The following is a 21,599-nucleotide window of genomic DNA, read 5'->3' as shown; positions in this document are numbered from 1 at the left end:
CATTGACTGGCATAGAAAGCGACCAATCAGAACCAAATTGGCTGGCAGGGAAGGGCAGTTGGGGGTGATCAGGCACGCAGAGGCAGCTGGTGGCGAGATCAGGTCAGCAGGGTGAGATCAGGCTGGAGGGGAGAGCTGTTTGGGGCAGGATCAGGCCAGCAAGGGAGGGCAGTTGAGGGCGAGATTAGGTTGTCAGAGGGGGGTGAGATCAGGCCAGCAGGGGAGGGCAGTTAGGGGTGATCAAGCACGCAGAGGCAGTTGGGGGAGAGATAAGGTCAGCAGGGTGAGAACAGGCTGGCAGGGGAGGGCAGTTGGGGGCAAGATCAGGCCAGCAGGAATGGGCCGTTAAGGGCAAGATTAGGATGGCAGGGGAGGAGATTTAGGGGTCATCAGGCAGACAGAGGCAGTTGGGGCAAGATCAGGTCGGCAGGAGAGAGCAGTTGGGGATTAGATCAGGCTGGCAGGGGAGGGCAGTTAGGAGTGATCAGGCAGGCAGAGGCAGTTAGAGATTATCAGATAGGCAGGCAGAGAGATTAGGGGCAATCAGGCAGACAGGCAGAGGAGTTAGGGGCAAATAGGCAGGCAGGCAGGCAGAGGCAGTTAGAAGTGGTCAGGCAGGCAGGCAGGTGGGCAGTTAGGAGCCAGCAATCTGAGATTGCACGGGGAATGTCCCACAGGTATCAGGCCTCAACTGGCAGTCGGACATCCCTCAAGGGGACCCTGATTGGAAGAGGGTGCAGGTGGGGCTGAGGGGACCACGCCCCTCTATGCACAAATTTCATGCACCAGTCCACTAGTATAAAATATTCTACGAGTAAAATCACTCATTTATGAGATTTAATTAAATGTCTAGCAACTGCACAAATTTGAGAAACATTAAATGTTACCTCCACGTCTAGCTACATCTTCTACTCACTCATTCCCTGATCAGACATTTCACTAAGCACTTAGTATGCATTCCTCACTCTTCCTCCACACCAGGTAAACTTAACTCTTTTTTGTATAATGAATATGCTCTGCACTCTATTTCCTCAGTCTGGTCTCTAATAATGCCTTTACCTGGAGTGCCTTTCCTCTCCTTTTCTTTTTAAAAATGATAACTATTATACAAGGAACAGCTACATCAAAAGCATTCTCAGATTTCCTCCCTCTCTCACCTTTCCATTTTCTTCATTTATTTCATCTTCTCTGCTCTCAGTGCAAGTGGGACTTAATTACAGCATTCCCATCCTCCCCCAGGGGACTACATTATATAACATTATATATTCCATAAGAACAGCTTTTTACTGTATTCCAAACAGAGGTTGAATATAACAGACATTGAATCATTAAAGATTTAACTAAAAGAGAAAACTTGCTGTTTGATAGGTAAGTACCTAGAACAATCAATTCCAACATCCTGATAAATTCTGACCTCTCCATAAATAAAAAAGCCCCCAAAATGTCCATATTCAGTTTGAGATACTGCAGACAAAATTTTGTAATGGAAATTATATCAATTGAGTTAATATTTCCTTCTGATTCAAGCTTGAAAATAAAGACAGATAACCATCTACAACCACTAAAAAAACCTAAGTGATTTGTTGATTCATGGGCTGGTTATCTCAAACTCCCTAGCGAACACAATTACTCAACTCAAATGATTTTCTGAGGGTTGGTCTCTGGCAACTTCAAATTATTACATCATGTACAACAAGAATAGTATACTGATAAAGGAAAGAAAGCTTTATTTTTTTTTCCTCTTATAAGAACTTAGGAAAATGTCATTTACAGTAAATTTGTCCAAAACCAGTAGAAATACAAAATAAAAAGACGAGAAAACTTTGTTACAAGTGACAAACTTTAAGAACTAAGAAATGACAATTGGAGGCTAACTTAACCACTTCTTATGAATATCCAGAACTGTATACTAGTGTATAATTTACTGACTTATCTAAAGGATGCAGCATGATAGTAGGAAGAACAGAGTGGTTAAAAGTGCAGCCTCTGAGTCCAGCTGGTGTGGCTCAGTGGTTGAGCATTGACCTAAAAAACAGGTCACCATTTAATTCCAAGTCAGGGCACATGCCTGGGTTGTGGGCTCAATCCCTAGTAGGAGGCATGCAGGAAGCAGCCTATCAATGATTCTCCCTCTTGATTGATGTTTCTATCTCTCCTTCTCCCTATCTAAAATCAATTTTATATATATATATATTTTTTTTTTTAATTTTTTAATTTTTTTTTTTTTAAGTGTGGACTCTGAGGCCCTTGGCTGAGTAGCTCAGTTGATTAGAACATCATCCCAGCACCCAAGGTTGTGGGCTTGATCCTCAGTCAGGGCACATTTATGCATTCATATCAACCAATGAATGCATAAATAAGTGGAACAACAAATCAATGTCTCTCTGTCTCTGTCTCTCTCTCCAGCTCTCTCTCAAATCAATAAATAAACTTTTAAAAATAAATAATCATAAGGTTATTTTTTTAAAAAGTGCAGCCTCTGAAGGGCCAACCATATTGCACAACCTCAGGAAACACCATGCTCATAGTGGAGATCCATTCCCAAAAAACATAATGTGAATTATACAACTTAGGGACCCAGAGTTAGCAAAGTAAAACAGGTCTGGACTTCATCACCTACCAACTGTGTCATCTTAATCAAATTATTGAATCAGTATTGAAGTCTCCCAGGCACTACATCAGCAAAATGGGACTAATGAATAAGATCCATCGCATACAATTATTATGCAAATTAATGAAATAAAGTATAGTATATGTATAATTAGCCCAGTACCTGGTGTTTAGTGAGGCATAAATGTTTTGATGATGATGAAAAAGATGATGAATCTATATTCCAATCCTGCTCCATCACTTTCAAGTCATTTACTATCAATAATAAACACAATTTGTTGAGAGTATTCAATAAATTATATATGCAAAATATCTTAGGGCCAGGTACAAAATAGGAGCTCTATAAAAAGTAGCTATGATTATGATGACTGATCATCCCCTATACCCATCCTCTCTCCCTTCTCCGTTTCTCTTACTAGCATATCCATACACTTACCATAAAAATTCCCTAAGATTAAATTATAACTGATGGCATAAACCCAAAGCAATATGAAATTGAGGGAAATGTATTCTAAAAATAATGCCGTCTCAAAACAATTCATCTAAGTATTATGATAACTTCCAAATTGTTCTTCCCTTTCTAATTATATCTATAAAATATTGCCCAGAGCAGGCTCAAATCAATCACTATTTAATTCAGAAAACTTTAGTGATGAAATACTGTCAAAACTCCTTGGCCTTGCCGGGACCGGTTTGGGACCGGTTTGGCTCAGTGGATAGAGTGTTGGCCTGCAGACTGAAAGGTCCCGGGTTCAATTCCGGGCAAGGGCATGTACCTTGGTTGCGGGCACATCCCCAGTAGGGGGTGTGCAAGAGGCAGCTGGTCGATGACTCTCTCTCATCGATGTTTCTAACTCTCTATCCCTCTCTCTTCCACTCTGTGAAAAATCAATAAAATATATTTTTAAAAAAACACACACAAAAAAAAACTCCTTGGCCTTGCCTGGCCAGTGTGAGTCAGTACACCAAAAGGTGACCAGATTCAATTCCCAGTCAGGGCACATACCCAGATCATAAGTTCCATCGCCGGTTGAAGCAATCTCTCTCTCCCCTTTTCCTCTCTCTAAAATCAACAACAAAAATTTGTTTTTAATTATAGAAAACCTACTTGGCCTTAAATGGCCTTCCACAATCTTAACCCATGCACATTTACAAACTCATCTACCATCATCGCCCTTAAAACACACAAATGTTCTGTCTATATTATCTTCTCCACCCCGATCTTCCCAGTCCTACATATTACTAGTCTTTTTTACTCAGTAAAACTGCTTGAAAAAGACATTCTGCTGGCAAATTATAGTACTAGATACTAATAATAGTCACACCCTATCAGGAAGAAATAGTCATTTATATTAATTCATTTTCCAAAGGATTGTCTTAATACCACTCCCCACCAATTGGGACTTAATCTCTCCCTCCCAGGAACTTGATTAATCAGTATTTAACCAGTGTATGAGTACTTAATTAGACTATAATGTAAAAAGTTACATTGCTTTACACTCAACAGAGACTCAATAGTAATTAAATAAAATAATGAATGAAAAACTAAATGTTGTGAAACACATTTTTTGGTTTAGAGATAACTTAGTTTAAAAGCATGACCAGCCGAAGCCGATTTGGCTCAGTGGTAGAGCGTCGGTCTGCGGACTGAAAGGTTCCAGGTTTGATTCCGGTCAAGGGCATGTACCTTGGTTGCGGGCACATCCCCGGTAGGGGGTGTGCAAGAGACAGCTGGCCGATGTTTCTCTCTCATCGACGTTTCTAGCTCTCTATCTCTTTTCCTTCCTCTCTGTTAAAAATCAATAAAATATATATATATATATATATATATATATATATATATATATATATAAAAGCAGGATCTGTGGATTCTGCAGTGCATTAAAAAAAAAAAAAAAAAAAAAAAAAAAAAAGCATGACCAGTAATCTCTCTATCTCTTCCATGAATCTCCTGTCTGAATCATATCATACCCAATTCAGTATCTTGTGTTTGGTCTATGGAGGAAGAAGGATACTCTATGACCAGTAAGACAAACATAACGTTCTTTCTCAAACAGATTACTAATACCCAACCAGTTAACAGCTGTGGATAAAGGAAAGAGAATCAATAGCAATTATATTAGGCCCCAGGATAGCAAAATCATAACTATGAGTTCCATAAAGTTGCCCTATATTATCCTGATTCAATAATTTAGAACCAGAGATTTTTTCCCCCCTAATTTTTAAACCACTAAAGCATTTTAATTTAAATCCTTGGTTGCAACTATGCATTATTTATGAATAACACACCACTACCCAAATTATTTCATCACAAACAATAATGAAAGCATGATGGCTCTATCAACAAGAGGAAAATAGGAAGGGAAACCACTGACTGCACCAGCTTGACTCATTTCTGCTGGGAGAACACTGGTACTGAATGGCACAAGCAACTCCAGTGTGACAGGCCAGGCACATGACTGGGAAGGTGACAGAAGATACCAGGGAAAGAAGGACATCTATTTAAAAACAAAAAAACAAAAAACCCCTCCTCTGTAGGGGAAGGAGGTGGAAGGATGGGCAGGGATCCACTGAAATTTATTCTGAAAGCCTTGACAATACTCAAGCAAAAACATACCAGACTCCAAGTTTTGAGCCAGTTCAAATCCTAGCTCTACCACTTACCTCAGGAAGTTACTTAGCCTCTCCAGCTCTTTCAGCTATAAAATTATGATAATAGTAAACACCATTTAGTGAACACCAACTCAGTGCTAGGCACTAGCAACATGGTATATCCTTTAATTCTCACAATTAATCTATCAAACAGGGATTATTTTCCTCATTTTGCAAAAAAGAATACCCCATGTTCTTTCTACCTATGCATGACTGCTTCCCAGGGGGATAATACTATCTATCTGGCAGGACAGTAGTGAGAATTAGAAGCAAAGCACTTAGCATAGGAACTAATACCTGCCACATAGGAGGAGCGCAGAAAATCACTATTGGACAGTAATAAAATCCCATGAACAAGTTTTTACTCACAATGTCTACCATGTAAATGGCTTTTAATTAGCAGTATTTCTGCAGAACCCAACTTACAACTCCTTGAAATACCAGAGTACCATCCATTCTGTGTCAAAAATAATAACATATACAGTTTCTGTTTTAGTTGAAGATCAAAATAAACAATCCAAAAAATAGAATGATATGAAAGTGACATTGACTCAAATATTAAATATTTTACTTTCCAAAGGATTATAGATCTCATCCCTCTAGGGAGCAGGTATTAATGAACAAATCTAACATCCCAAAAATAATTACCAGAAGCATCTGTTATCCTGAAGTACTCAGAAAACCATTTCCCAGACTTGACAACATATTGCCAAAATCTTAGTGAGTTTTGCCAGCAACATTCTGCTGAGAGGAAAAAAGAATCATTCTTATTCTGGAAGTAAATGCTACTTTCCACCTTAGCCACAAAATAAGATCTTGTCTTCATTTTTACTTCTATCAGTATGTTAATACTGAAAATATGTATAAAATCACAAATAACCTTCTATTAGAAGGAATTAAAAACAAACACACACACACATATTAAACCTTTGCCCTTAATTTTAACAAGCTCAAGAAAAACTAAGAGAATATATTTTTAAACCAATAATAAAAATCAAATTATCAAAGCCTTGATAATTGAAAGAAAAAAGGGAAGAACAGAAATGACAGTATGAATGAAGCCTCCTGAAAATTGAGTCCTAAAACTTCAATTTCAGAGTTTGAAGTGTCGCTGTTAAAAGCAACACTTCACAATGACTAACCAGTTTCCTACAGTCCTCATCTACCCAATTTTACCACAAGAAAGATACTTACGCCAATGCACACTCAACCTCCAGCAAAAGGCCTCCAGCAATCACAAGGACATTTGTGGGGCAAGGGATACAGGAATGGGGAGGGACGAGGGGGAAGAGCTAGAATTGTGGAGAGGGAAGAAGGGTCAGAGGGAGGAGACAACAGCAGCTAACAATGGGAAACTGTGAATCTAAACCACAAAATTTTCCCACAGAACAGGATAACAGGGAAAGAGCAGTTCCTTACGCCACCTACCAGGAACTCGGCACGGACAATTCATGATAAAACTGGAAAGGTGGAGCCCCCAAATAAATGCAAACAAAGTAAACTTAAGAAAACTAACCAAAAGTAACTTGAAAGGGCAAATCACAAACTTCATAGAGGCTTAACAAAAACAATTAGGAGGCTGTTTCCGCCAGGGCATTCCTGATGACAAAGGTCAGCAGTATAACAATAAGGTTTGTGGGGTGGCAGCTGCTTCCAAAAGAAGGGCCAGCAGTAAAAACAGCCCTTTGCTCTCGCTGGTCAGAAAGAGCACTAAAAGACACTTTCATAGTGCTTTGGCAAATAACTAAAACAATGTCATTATTTGAATTCTTTTTTCAGAATTCCAAGACTGTCAGGACTTAAATCATTTTAACAGGCAAAATTCCTGCAACGTTCTGAAACAATGCACACTCTTAAAGAAAAAATGTTGTGTAAACTGAGCTGTTGGGTTCAAGAATCAGTTTTTTAAATCCACTGGATCTCAAATGTTTCCAACCCAAAGGCAAGGAAAGAGAAAGATCTCCACCCCTCTCTTAGGGAAGAGGCCAAGTTATGTCACCAAAAACAAGCAGCAGGCAAGGTCTTGCCCCCAAACATGTGACCAGTCAGCCCAGACCTTACATTTGTAGGCAGGACACAAAGGCCCCAGCAGACCAACACACCCTTCTATGTATCACTCCGGTTATAAAACAGCTTTACTGAAAGGAGTTGTTTTATAAGCATACTCATAAAAAAACCTCATCAGCAGAATCCTAGCCAAATATGAAGGTGTATTGTATTTCTATAGGTTGAGGAAAAAATGAGTTGATGTTTAAAATATATTTAAAAAGGGCAGAGGGTGGGGTAGGAACCTGGTGGAGGGGAAATAAATGAGGAACTTTTGTAATAATATGAACAATAAAGGTTCATTAAAAAAATAATAATAATAAAATATATTTAAGATTTATTGGTAAAATTAAACAGATGTAGGCAATGCCCAAAACGAATTAAGCTCTTACATTTTAACAATATACTAAATTAAAGTAGTACTTTGGCAACAAGAAAATACCCCCATAAAAAATTTTATTTTAAAGAAAAAAGAAGCCCTGGCTAGGTAGCTCAGTTGGTTAGAGTGTCGTTCCAATATGCTAAGGTTGCAGGTTTGAACCCCCATCAGGACATATGCAAGAATCAACCTGATAACATAAAAACATTCAACCCTGTAAAGAATTTTTGTGAGTTTATTTGAGCCAAACTTGATAGATCCTCCCTTCCCCCAACTGGTGGACGGAGAATGATGTAAACTCTACGTGCAGTCTGAACATTCCTGAGCACCTAACAAGGCACCTTATATGGACTGCACATTGAACCACCAATCAGCACCTGCCAAATACCCTAAGCCCCCAATTCCTAAGTCCCTAGGTCCCTAATCATATGCCTTACATGAAGCCATCAATCAGCGTGTGCTGAGTGCCCTAAACCCCTTCCCCTCTCTTTTCTCCCCTTAAAAGGTGCCTGCCCCCCATCCCTCTTCCTCTTTCCCCTCTGGAAGCCGCCGGCAGAGTTCGAACCATAGGCCAGGTGCAGAGGGTTACCAGGACAGAGGGCCCAGGGTGCCTAGCAATAGGCAAAAGCTCTTGCACGACCACTCACTTAAACATTAATCCCTGGAGATAACATCCAGGTCTCAGCTGTGTTTCAGCTCCTTACCCAGAGAAGCAGCAAAATCAGACAGAGTGACACCATGGCTGACATCAGGGCCAAATGCACTGCCCCACACCAACCAATCAGAGGAGACCATGACCCTGAGGGGGCACGCCTGAAAAAATTGATGACTATTCTATTGAGATCCTCCCTGGGACCTCCAGGTAAAAGTCATTAAGATGGGGACCCTGGGTGTGCTCTGTCTCTTTCTGGAGCATGCCTTTGCCTTTCCTCCCTCTTTCGTCTCTCAAGGCCAGTATCTCCCGCTCTCCTAAGCTCAGAGGGACCTTCTTTCTGTAATTTGTTTCCTGAGCCCATTTCTTCTGTGGCTCGCTTCTTCTGCCTCTGTGAGTTTCTAAATAAACTTTCTCTTATAGTTTGAGTCTTGGTTCTGAATTCTATCTTAGCTAGAACTCAAGTACCAAGGTTGCTGAACCAAAATCTAACACCTGGTGCCATTTTACAGCCAACAATTATGCCTCAGAAAGGTCTGGAAAAGGTAGATACTTACATTCCAAGGGTATGTTATTTTAGATGCTCAAAAACAATGGACAGGATTCACTTAAGGTAAACATGAACCTTTTCTAAGGAAGCATACACCTGGGACTTGACTACCCAACATGCTACCCAGTTAGGAATTTATGATCGTATTATCCCAAGTGATTACTTTTGGTTATTGAGCTTGTCAGGCCTGCCATGTGTTCCCTTTTTTATTCGTACATCAATGCCTGAAGATACATATAAATCCTATACATAACACTATGGAGAACTTAGGGGAAAATGTTCATGTGTCCAGACCACCAGACATCTGAAAGATAACCATCTCAGACCAATCCGGAGGCTAAAAATGCAGGACAGATTCTTCTGAACAGTGTATTTTTTACTATAAGAACTCACAGCTTTCCTTTTTTCTTTCTTTTCTTTACCAGGTAGTGCTTTTGATTTGCAAATTCTAAGACCTTGAAATAAAACTTGGTGACTTTTCATTTTAGCAAAGCTTTCTGATTCATTTATGTTCAGTCTAAAGATGTCATGTTTAAATGTCCAGGGATCCTAAATTTGGATAACTAATTACAGCAGTACTTTGAAATACTGTGCTTCAATAAAACTTGTCATATTATTTCAAGTATTTTGCAGGCAGTGTTATACCCTTTTGGCCCACCTTTGACCATAACAAACAAAGGCCTCTGGAAAAATATAAATAATATTAGCAGAAAGACCTACCTTTAAGATTTAAATAAAGCAATCAAGAGAAATGGGGTGTGGGATGAAAGAACACAGGCTGAAAATTCCTATCTAGTCAGATCCCACAGCCTTTCATTATTGGTCTCCATAAGCAAGCAGGGTAGGATACAGCAGAATATTCAATTTAATGAAAGAACAATTTGCTTAAAAGACAACAGAATTTCTCCAGGAAAACCAAAGGTGACTCCCTCCTGGAATAACCCAAAGCAAGACCATTATTATTGGTTTTTATTTCTGAAATCCTAATGATCATGTTGATTTTGGCAGTAAAGACAGGAGCTGAGTGGCTTCATAGCAGAAGCCAAATTGGAAAATAAAATCTAAATGAGCCCTAGCTGATTTGGCTTAGTGGACAGAGCATCTGCCTGTAGACTAAAGGGTCCCAGTATCGATTCTGGTCAAGGGCACATGCCTGGGTTGCAAGCTCAATCCCCAGTGGGGGGTCTGCAGGAAGCAGCCAATCAATGATTCTCTCTAATCATTGATGTTTCTATCTTTCCCTTTTCCTTCCTTTCTGAAAACAATAAAAAAATATTTTTTTTAAAAAAATCTACATGAGAGAGCTAAAACTATAAAATTTCAGAAGAAAATATAAGCCCTGGCTGTTATGACAATTGATTGAGCATCATCCTATGCACCAAAAGGTCACTGGTTCAATTCCTGGTCAAGGCACATACCCAGGTTGTGAGTTCGATCCCTGGTCAGGGTACATTCAGGAGGCAACTTAGATGTTACTCTTTCACACTGAGGTATCTCTCTTCCTCTCCCTTTCTCTCTATCTAAAATCAATAAAAACATATTTATATATATATATATATATATATATATATATATATATATATATATATATATATATTTGTGTGTGTGTATATATATATATATATATATATACACGCACACACACACATATTCATGCTCTTAGGTTAGGCAAAGTCTTAGATATGACATAAATAGAAAAATAAAAATAGATACATTTTACTTCACCAAAATTAAAACTTTTTTGCTTCAATGGATATCATCAAAAAAGTAATAAGACACCCCAAATAATGGGAGGAAATATTTGCAAATTGTATATCTAGTAAGGGACTTGTATTTAGAATATATAAAGAACATTTACAACAAAGAAAAACAACCTAATTTTAGAATTGGTATTTTTTTAAATCCCAATTAAAAAAAGGATCTTAACATACATTTCTCCAAAGATATAGAAATGGGTAATAAACACATGAAAAGCTGCTCAACAACAGAATATGAAGAGAGGCAGGAAGAGTGACTTTACATTAGAGAACCCTAACAACTAGTGCCTTAGCCAGGTGATCAAGGTCAATATTAACCATGATAAATCATGTTGATAATATGTACCCTTGATATGATGTGGTGAGACAGGCACTGTATCTCTGTGATCTTCCTTCCCAAAGCTGATAACCCTAGTCTAATCATGAGAAAAGTATCGAATTCCAATAGAGGGGTATCCTGCAAAATATTTGACTAGTACTTCCCAATACTGTTAAAGTCATCAGAAATCAATTAAAGTGTGAGATATTTACAACTAAGAGGAGCCTAAGGAGACAAAACAAGTAATGTGGAATCTGAGATGGAAACAGAACAGAAAAAAGACATTAGATAAAAATGGAAGAAATCTGAATTATCTATGGACTTTAGCTAACTATAACATATCAATATTGGTTCCTTAATTGCAACAAATATACAATACTAATGTAAGATGTTAATAACAAGGGAAACTATTGGGATGGGGACATATGCGAACTCTCTCCACTATCCACTCCATTTTTTTGTATATCTAAAACTGTTCTAAAAGTAGTGTCATAATAATGAAGGGGTTTAGAACAGGCCTCCCCCACAGGCCTGTTGACACTGGATTATTTCGAGCTGAAGGCAGTCAAGACCCTGCAGGCCCAAGAGAAACTTTTACCTCTCCCTTAAAGAATTTAAATTGTGGGCCTTGCTCATAATAAGGATTATTATCAGAAATAACTTTTTATGACCTCTCTATGAGGCAGGGCAAACGTCTAATTATTGAACGTCTGCTCATCTTAATGTCCTAAAAATGACCTTCCTCCCTCTGAAGCTCAGGCGCCTTACCTCAACCTTAAACTCAGATTGCCATACATTTTAACTTTCTGACTCTGAACCTCTCATGTATATGATGTTTCCAAATGTACATATGCAAGTAAATTTGGTTATTTTCTCTTATTAATCTGCCTTATGTCGATTCTTATGGAAGAGTCCATAAAAGTAGAGGAAAATTTATTCCTCCCCCACAATAACAAACACAGATTAATTAAATTAAAACAACACAATGAAAACCAAAACCACAATGAGATACCTCTTCACACAAGAGTTGGCACAAATGTGGAGAAATCTAAACTCTCCTAAATTGCTGGTGTAAATGTAAAATGGTACAGCCACTTTTGAAAACAGTCTGGCAGATACTCAAAAGATTAAACATGGAGTTAACATATGACCTAACAATGCTACTTCTAGATATATACTAAGAAAAATTAAAACTTACGTGCACTCAAAAACTTATACACCAGTGTGCATAATAGCATTATTCATTGATAGCCAAAAAGTGGAAATTCAAATATACATCAACTGGTAGATAAATAAAATGTGGTTATTCATACAGTCTAATATTATTCAGCTATAATAAGAATGAAGTACAATACATGTTACAACATAAATAAACCTTGAAAATATTATCCAAAGTGAAAGCTGGTCTCACAAAAGACCATCTATTATATGATTAAAATTATATGAAATGTTCAAGATAGGCAAACTATAGAGATAGGAAGTAGATTGGTGGTTACCTACGGCTGAGAGGAGGTGTAAAGGAAATAGAAAGTAACTGTTAATAGGTATGGTGTTTCTTCTGGGAATGACAGAAATATTCTAAAATTGATGGTAGCAATGGCTGTTCAACTCTGTGAATATATTAATAGCCATTGAATTGAACACTTTAAATGGGTGACTTGTGTGGTTTGTAAATTATATCTCAATAAAGCTGTGTGTGTGTGTGTTTAACTCACAGTTTCCCTTTTTGCAAAACAAGGACAGGACCCTGTTTCATGTCTGTTGTTTAAACTGAATCTCTGCAAATAACAGCAGCTGCCACCTGGTAAAACTAGATGGCTTCAAATGTTTGGCAAGCAACTTCTGTGCATACAAGATTTTTAATCATTTTTTAAAAGACAACAGCAAAGAAAATCAGGTTGTCGGTGCATTCTATTCTCTGATGTTGTCATTTAACTTGGTACAGAACGCAATAACCATTTCCCTAATCAAGAAGCCAATAGTAATACCACCAAATAAACATATGTCCCAAGTGGATAGACACAGATAATTCACTTTGGCAAAAATAAGGTTGAAAATGCCACCAAAATAGCACAGCAGCAAAAATCAGAGTGCATGTCTTATGTCTGGCTAGAAAGACAGAACAGATGAACAAGGCAAGCTGGAGTGATACTTGCTGGGCACACCCGTTGTTAAATAATTACAAACATTCCCCCACATACTTTTTGAGCATGTTTTCCTGGAAACTTACTCAGAAGCTGACTTAAAAACTCTCAAAACATATCCCTCCTCACCATCTCTACTGTGACCATCCTAACAGAGTCACCTAGGATATTTACCTAGAACAGTGGTCGGCAAACTCATCAGTCAACAGAGCCAAATAGCAACAGTACAACGATTGAAATTTCTTTTGAGAGCCAAATTTTTTAAACTTACTTCTAATGCCACTTCTTCAAAATAGACTCGCCCAGGCTGAGGTATTTTGAGGAAGAGCCACACCCAAGGGGCCAAAGAGCCGCATGTGGCTCACAAGCCGCAGTTCGCCGACCACGGACCTAGAACTCTGTAATAGTCTTCTATCTGGTCTCCTTACTTCCATTGCAACCACTTCTTCACACAACAATCAGAATCATCTTTTAAAAAAAGAAAATGGCCAAAACCGGTTTGGCTCAGTGGATAGAGCGTTGGCCTGTGGACTGAAAGGTCCCAGGTTCAATTCCGGTCAAGGGCATGTACCTTGGTTGTGGGCACATTCCTAGTAGGGGGTGTGCAAGAGGCAGCTGATTGATGTTTCTCTCCCATGGATGTTTCTAACTCTCTATCCCAATCTCTTCCTCTCTGTAAAAAATCAATAAAATAGATTTTTTAAAAATAAACAAATAATTATAAAAATAAATAAATAAAATAAAATGAACCAAGCTGGTGTGGCTCAGTGGTTAAGCATCAAAGTATGAACCAGGAGGTCACAGTTTGATTCCCTGTCAGGGCATATGCCCAGGTTTGGGGGCTCAACCCCCAGAATGGGCCATGCAGGAGGCAGCCAATCAATGATTCTCACCAGTGATGTTTCTATCTCTTTCTCCCTCTCCCTTCCTCCCTGAAATCAATAAAAATATATTTAAAACAAAAACAAAAACACAACCTTAAAAAAAAAATCAACTCACCCTAGCCAGTTTGGCTTAGTAAATAGAGCGTCGGCCTCTGGACTGAAAGGTCCTAGGTTCGATTCCAGTCAAGGGCACATGTCTGGGTTGCAGTGGGAAGTGATCAGGAGTCAGTCAACCAATGATTCTCTCTCATCATTGATGTTTTTATCTCTCTTTCCCTCTCCCTTCCTCTCTGAAATCAATAAAAATGTATATATATTTTTTAAATCAGCCCTAACCTGGTGGCTCAATTGGTTAGAGCATCTCCATACACCAAAAGGTTTTGACCTCTTGTCTGGGGCGCAGATGGGAGGCAGCCAATTGATATTTCTCTCACACATTAATGTTCCTTTTTCTCTCTTGCCTTTCCTATCTCTCTAAAAGTCAATAAAAACATATCCTCTGGTGAGGATTTAAAAATCAAATCATTACTCCATATAAAAACCTTTAATGTCTTACCATTACATTCTGAATCATATCCCTCATAATATAGCCCCTACTTCTCTCGATAATTTCATCTTTACTGCACTCTGCCTATCATTTTTTAAAGATGCCAAGCTAGTTCCTCTCTCAAGGATTTTTCACTTGCTAATCCCTCTCCATTGAATGCCCATTCCCCAGCTCTTTGAATAGCCTGCTCCTTCACTTCACTCAGCTCTCTACTTAAACGTTACTCTCCTCAAAGGGACTCCCTGAACACCTACCTCATTTAAAAAATTTTCTTTTCAATCCTCACCTGAAGATATTCCTCCATTTATTTTTTAGAGAGAGTTGAAGAGAGAGGGAAATATCAATGTGAGAAAAACACATCGATTGTTTTTCCTGCTTACGCCTCCTGCATACGCCTTGACCAGTGGCCTGGGCCAGGGAGAAGGCTGCAACCGAGATACATGTCTTTGACTGGACTCAAACCCAGGACTCTTCAGTCTGCAGGCCAACAATCTATCCACTGAGCCAAACCGGCTAGGGCCTCATGTAAAATTACCACATGCCACTCTGTCATCCAATAAATTCAATGAAAAGAAACAATATAAAATAAATAAATGTATGTTAGGTAGAAAAAAATTTTTTAAAGCTGTGGTATATTTACTAGTACACAATGAAATGAATACCACTTGGCCATAAAGTCTTACCATTTGGACATTATGGATGGACCTGGAGAGTATTATGCTCAGTGGAAAAAAGGCAGTTCAAGAAAGACAAGTACTATATGATTTCACTTATATGTGGAATCTAATGAACAAAATAAACTAACATACAAAATATAAACAGACTCATAAACACAGAGAACAGAGTGACAGCTGTCAAAGGGGAGTTGAGTAAAAAAAAGGTGAAGAGCCGAAACCGGATTGGCTCAGTGGATAGAGCGTCGGTCTGCGGACTTAAAGGTCCCAGGTTCGATTCCGGTCAAGAGCATGTACATTGGTTGTGGGCACATCCCCAGTGGGGGGTGTGCAGGAGCAGCTGGTCAATGTTTCTCTCTCATCAATGTTTCTAGCTCTCTATCACTCTCCCTTCCTCTCTGTAGAAAATCAATAAAATATATATATTTTTTTAAAGGTGAAGAGATTGAGAAGGAAAAAAACACACACAACGAAAACCTCATACACATAGACAACAGTACGATGATTACCAGAGGGAAAGGGGGGTGAGGAGAGGTAGAAGATTGTAAAAGAGAGATAAATGTTTATGGCAGAAGATTTGAACATATCTCTCTCTCTCTCTCTCTCTCTCTCTCTCTCTCTCTCTCTCTCTCTCTCTCTCTCTCTCTATATATATATATATATATATATACATATATATATATATATATATATATATATATATATATATATATATATATAAAAGCCTAATATGCAAATTGTCCCTTCAGGAGTTCGACTGAGAATTTAATTGCTCACTATGATGTGTGCTGGCCACCAGGGGGTGGCACGGAATTAAAGAAGGCCCTGGCCAGCAGCTGGCAGCCAGGGAAGGGAGACCCCAGCCAGCTGGAAGGCCCTGGCTGGCAGCCAGAAGGCCCTGATCAGCCCTGATCGCTGGCTAGGCATAGGGACCCTACCTATGAATGAATTTCATGCACAAGCCTCTAGTAATATAATATGCAAATGATATATTATAAAATTGTACACCTACAACCTATATAACTTTATTTTTAAAAGAAAATTATAATCATTGGATATTACATAGCTCAGGCTCAATATCTGTATATGTAAACTATAAATAATTATTTAATCCTCCAAATTACATAATTATATTGAGACTATAAGGGAAAAGACATATATGCATGAAAGAGACAAACTGCCCTGGCCAGTGTGGTTCAATTGGTTAGAGCTCATGAAGGGTTGCTGTTTGATTGCCGGTCAGGCAAATACCCAAGTTTTGAGTTTGATCCCCAGTGGGAGAATATGGGGGAGGCAACCAATGAATGTTTCTCTCTCCCTCTCCCTTCCTCTCTCATATTAAAAAGAAGAGGAAGAAGAAGAAGAAGAAGAAGAAGAAGAAGAAGAAGAAGAAGAAGCAGCAGCAGCAGCAAAACCATATGGCACTTTATAAGTTTAGTACTTTATATGAAGTGATAAATTATGCTATTAGAAATATTTGAGGCAAGTGAATATGGTTGCCTCAAGGGATGGGATAACTTATTTTTCCTTCTAAGCATATAACACTATTTGAATTTTTATTTTTAATCCTCACCCAAGGATATGTTTTATTTATTTTTAGAGATGGGGAAGGAGAGAGAGAAAGAAACATCAATGTGAAAGAGAAATATCAATCAGTTGCCTCCTGTATGTGTACCAACCGGGAATGGAACCTGCAACCCAGGTATGTGTCCTGACTCTCAACCTTCTGGTGTTTGGGAAGATGTTCCAACCAACTGGGCCACTGGCCAGGGCATAATACTATTTGAATTTTTAAAACTATTCACATGGCCTTAACAGGTTTGGCTCAGTGGACAGAGCGTCAGCCTACAGACTGAAGGGTCCCAGGTTCAATTCCAGTCAAGCCTGGGTTGCGAGCTTGATCCCCAGTGGAGAGTGTGCAGGAGGCAGCTGATCAATGATTGTCTCTCGTCATTGATGTTTCTATCTTTCTCCCTTTCCCTTCCTCTCTGAAATCAATAAAAATATATTTCAATAAAGTAGTTTAAAAAATAATAAAATTTGCACATGTTCTCAGTAATATCACTTCTAGGACTATATCCCAAGACTTCAGAAACACCAATCAAAAAGAATATATGCACCCCTGTGTTCATAGCAGAACAATTTATACTAGCTAAGATTTGGAAACAGCCTAAGTGCCCATCAACAGATGAGTGGATTAAAAAACTGTGGTATATCTACAAATGGAATACTACATTGCTGTAAAAAAGAAAGGACTCTTACCATTTGCAACAGCATGGATGAACCTGGAGAGCATTATGCTAAGCGAAATAAGCCAGTCAGAGAAAGATAAGTATCACATGATCTCATCCATTTGAGGAATATAATGAACCCCATAAACTGATGAACAAAAATAGATCCAGAGACATTGAAGCATGGAACAGACTGTCAAACCTCAGAGAAAACGCAGGGGAGGGTGGGAGGAGAGCGATAAGAGATCAACCAAAAGATTTGTATGCATGCATATAAGCATAACTAATCAACAGAGACAATAAGGGGGTGAGGGCCTGTGCTGGGAGGCAGGAGCAGGCTGAGAGAGGTCAATGGGGGAAAAAGGAGACATAGGTAATACTTTCAACAATAAAGAATTTTTTTAAAAAGGATCAAATGGAAAAAAACATGTTAATATTAGGGAAAACTGGGAAGAGAGCATATGGGAATTCTTAATACTACTTTTGCATCTTCATGTAAATTTAACATTGTTTCAATTAAGAAGTTTAAAAAATATTTTAGAGGGGGAAAAGCTATGCACATGTATTACTTTGATAAATATAAGAGTTCCTACCCTGGCCTGTGTAGTTCAGTGGTTGGAGCATTGGCCAGTGCATGGAAGGGTCGTGATTGGATTCCCAGTCAAGAGCACATACCTGGGTTGCAGGATCGATCTCCAGCCCAGGTTAGGGCATGTGTGGAAGGCAACCAATCAATGTATCTCATATGGATGATTCATTCTCTCTCTCTCTCCTCTCTCTCTCTCTCTCTCTCTCTCTCTCTCTCTCTCTCTCTCTCTCTCTCTCCCTCTCCCTCTCCCTCCCTCTCTCCCTCCCTCCCTCCCTCTCACTCCTCCCTTCCACCATCTCTAAAAGAATCAATGGAAAAAATATCCTCAGGTGAGAATTAACGAATGAATGAATGAATGGATGGATGGATGGATGGATGGATGGATGGATGGATGCTCCTTGTAGGGAAGGAGAAGAAGAGGTTTTGGCTTTATAGTGTTTTATTTCTAAAATAGAGGAGAAGAAAAACAAATGTTAAAGTGCTTAATTCTGGTAGGACTATGAGTATTTGTTTTCATGGGGTTGTGTTTTTTATTTTAAGTTTTAAAATTTTTCAACAATTTGGGAATTCCCCAAATCCCAAGTTTCCTATATAGATGGTTTTCAGACCATTTGTGGTTCTTTGTACCTTCCTTGAAATGCTCTCAATTTTGTCAGTGTCCATTTAAATAAATCAATATACAAAATGTGTTTCCAATCCAGTACAAAAATATATTGGAACCAATACTTTTGTGACCTGAATAAACTCTTGGTAATATAGCTGAAGGTATTTTTAGCTGCTATATTACATAAGCAGTTCCTGCTACATTTATGATTAACCAAAATTCCCAGATATTATTCATATGACTTGCTGCCCAACCAGCTCCTCCTCATACTGTTCTTGAGTATTTCAGATTTTGAATTAAATTTAATTTCATTTTGAGCCCATGATTTCATCCTATGGATATAAGTTTCTAAAAATATATTTTCATTGATTTCAGAGAGTAAGGAAGAGAAAGAGAGAGACAGAAAAATCAATGATGAGAGAGAATCATTGATTGGCTGCCTCCTGCATGCCTCTTACTGGGGATCGAGCCCATAACCCAGGTATGTGCCATGACTGAGAATCTAACTATGATCTCCTGGTTTACAGGTCAATGCTCAACCACTGAGGCACACTGGTTGGGCTATAGATATCAATATAATTTTAAAGGCTTTATTCATTTGTCATATTAACTACTCTTGCAGCTTTGCAAATTATGTATCTGATTAATATGATTTTTTAAAATTTCTACTCTACCCAAAGTTCAAAGATAATCCACCAGAGACTTTCCTGGTGAAATTAAGAGCCTTAGTGGGTACAATTATTCAATTTTTTACACATTCATTTAATCAACCAAATCATATCTAATTATATATCAGCCACAAATGTATCATGAAAGAATATGAAACTGTAGGATTATATCTATAACTAGATCTACTAACCTCGTAATTCTAAATAAAAACAGAAGTATAGGACTCAAGAATAGAAACAGAAGGAATTGGTTTTGATAAATAAACCCATGCTTTTTAAAAGATACTTTTTTAAAAATATATTTTTATTGATTTCAGAGAAGAAGGGATAGGGAGACAGATAGAAACATCAGTGATGAGAGAGAATCATGGATCGGCTGCCTCATGCATGCCCCACACTGTGGATCAAGCCCGCAACCGGGGTATTCCGACTGGGAATCAAACCGGGACCTCCAGGTTCCTAGGTCGACACTCAACCACTGAGCCACGTGGGCCTAACTTTATTGAATTTTTAGAGGGAGAGGCAGGGAGAGATAGGGAGAGAAACATCGATGTTAGAGAGAAACATCTATCAGTTGTCTCCTGTATGCACCTAACTGGAGATCAAACCTGCAACCTGAGTATGTGCCCTGACCAGGGATCAAACCAGCAACCTGCCGAAACCGGTTTGGCTCAATGGATAGAGCGTCGGCTTGGGGACTGAGGGACCCGGGTTCGATTCCGGTCAAGGGCATGTACCTTGGCTGCGGGCATATCCCCGGTAGGGGGTGTGCAAGAGGCAGCTGATCGATGACTCTCCCTCATCGATGTTTCTAGCTCTCTATCTCTCTCCCTTCCTCTCTGTACAAAATCAATTTTAAAAAAAACAAAAAACAGCAACCTTTCAGTGCATGACTCAGGGGTCCTCAAACTTTTTAAAGTGGGGGCCAGATCACGGTCCCTCAGAGAGCTGGAGGGCCGGACTATATGAACTACTAATTCCTACTGTAACACCTCGGCTGCGCTCACTGCCCAAAAAACCTGGCGGGCCGGATCAGACTCCTCTGCGGGCTGCATGTGGCCCGAGGGCCGTAGTTTGAAGACACCTGCTAGTGTTCGACCAACTGAGCCACCCCAGCCAGGGTCCATGCTAACTTTTTAATACTCCATATCAACTGAGTTTGATCATTTGTAATTGAATTTTCCCAGGAATTAATATCAATTTTCACAGGTTTGCAGTTTTCCAACTACTTTCCTCACTTTGTATATCAGAACATTTGCCTCTCTCTGGTTTTTATGATTTATGATTAACAATAGTGGCTCTGAGATCCTTAGCTAATTAATTAATTTAGCACTCTGAAATTCAAAACCTTAAAATTTAAATTCATTTTTAAATGTTCAGTCTTACCATTTCTAGGGCTACAATTTCTAGTTTACAATTTGCTATATACTTCCTAGTTTGAAAACTATTGTTCTTTCTGCTAATAATAATCTACATAGTACTTTTTTTCTCCATAAAGTCATGATGATATTGTTTCACATTCTTTATTATTTTAAAAATCATGTTTTAAATCCATAATCCTTCAAGAATTCTTTGTTGTATATACATAATACCTATTTTTTTAAGGAACTAATTTTTTTTAAATACATTTTATTGATTTTGTACAGAGAGGAAGAGAGAGGGATAGAGAGTTAGAAACATCAGTGAGAGAGAGTCATCAATCAGCTTCCTCTTGCACACCCCCTACTGGGGATATGCCCACAACTAAGGTACATGCCCTTGACCGGAATCGAACCCGGGACCTTTCAGTCCCCAAGCCGACGCTCTATCCATTGAGCCAAACCGGTTTCGGCTTAAGGAACTAATTGACCAACTGCTTCCTGCATGCCCCACACTGGGGATTGAGCCCACAACTCCGGCATGTGCCCTGAGTGGGAACTGAACTACAACCTCCTGGTTTATGGGTTGATACTCAACCACGAGGCACACTGGCTGGGGTAAAGAACTTTATAATTTCTTTAAAAAAATTTATAAATAGATTAGATAAAAATAAAATACCATTATCCCATCCTATCTAATAAAGAGGGAATATGCAAATTGACTGTCACAAAGATGGTGGTGCCCAAAGTGGACGAGGGGTTTCCGTAACACAAAATGGCTGTGCCCATAGCGGAGGCCAAGTTCCCATAAACAAGCCTTAACGAGCAATCAGCAGGGACCTGAGGCTGCATGGCCCTGGGCCAGGGCAGAGCACCTGAAACTATGCCCACACACACCACCACCCCTGCCCTGACACCTAACTGGGGGACCTCAG

At 38.9% G+C, this 21,599-nt stretch overlaps 1 protein-coding gene across 22 annotated transcripts in view; it reads right to left on the bottom strand.

The window, feature by feature from the left end:
• USP54 (ubiquitin specific peptidase 54) overlaps nucleotides 1-21,599 on the bottom strand; it is a 110,601-nt gene that overhangs the window by 79,230 nt on the left and 9,772 nt on the right. The window contains exon 1 of one of the 22 annotated variants that reach the window (XM_036437694.2): nucleotides 6,457-6,541. The exons of the other annotated variants lie outside the window; for them this stretch is intronic. The gene's annotated coding sequence lies outside the window, so the exon portion shown is untranslated. Of the gene's footprint in view, nucleotides 1-6,456; nucleotides 6,542-21,599 lie in introns of those variants that run through there. 22 annotated transcript variants of the gene reach the window in all.

Source organism: Pipistrellus kuhlii, unplaced genomic scaffold (assembly GCF_014108245.1).
Source record: "Pipistrellus kuhlii isolate mPipKuh1 unplaced genomic scaffold, mPipKuh1.p scaffold_m20_p_15, whole genome shotgun sequence".
NCBI lineage: Eukaryota > Metazoa > Chordata > Mammalia > Chiroptera > Vespertilionidae > Pipistrellus > Pipistrellus kuhlii.
Note: the sequence above shows the minus strand (reverse complement) of the source record. Positions and strands in the feature narration are given on the sequence as shown.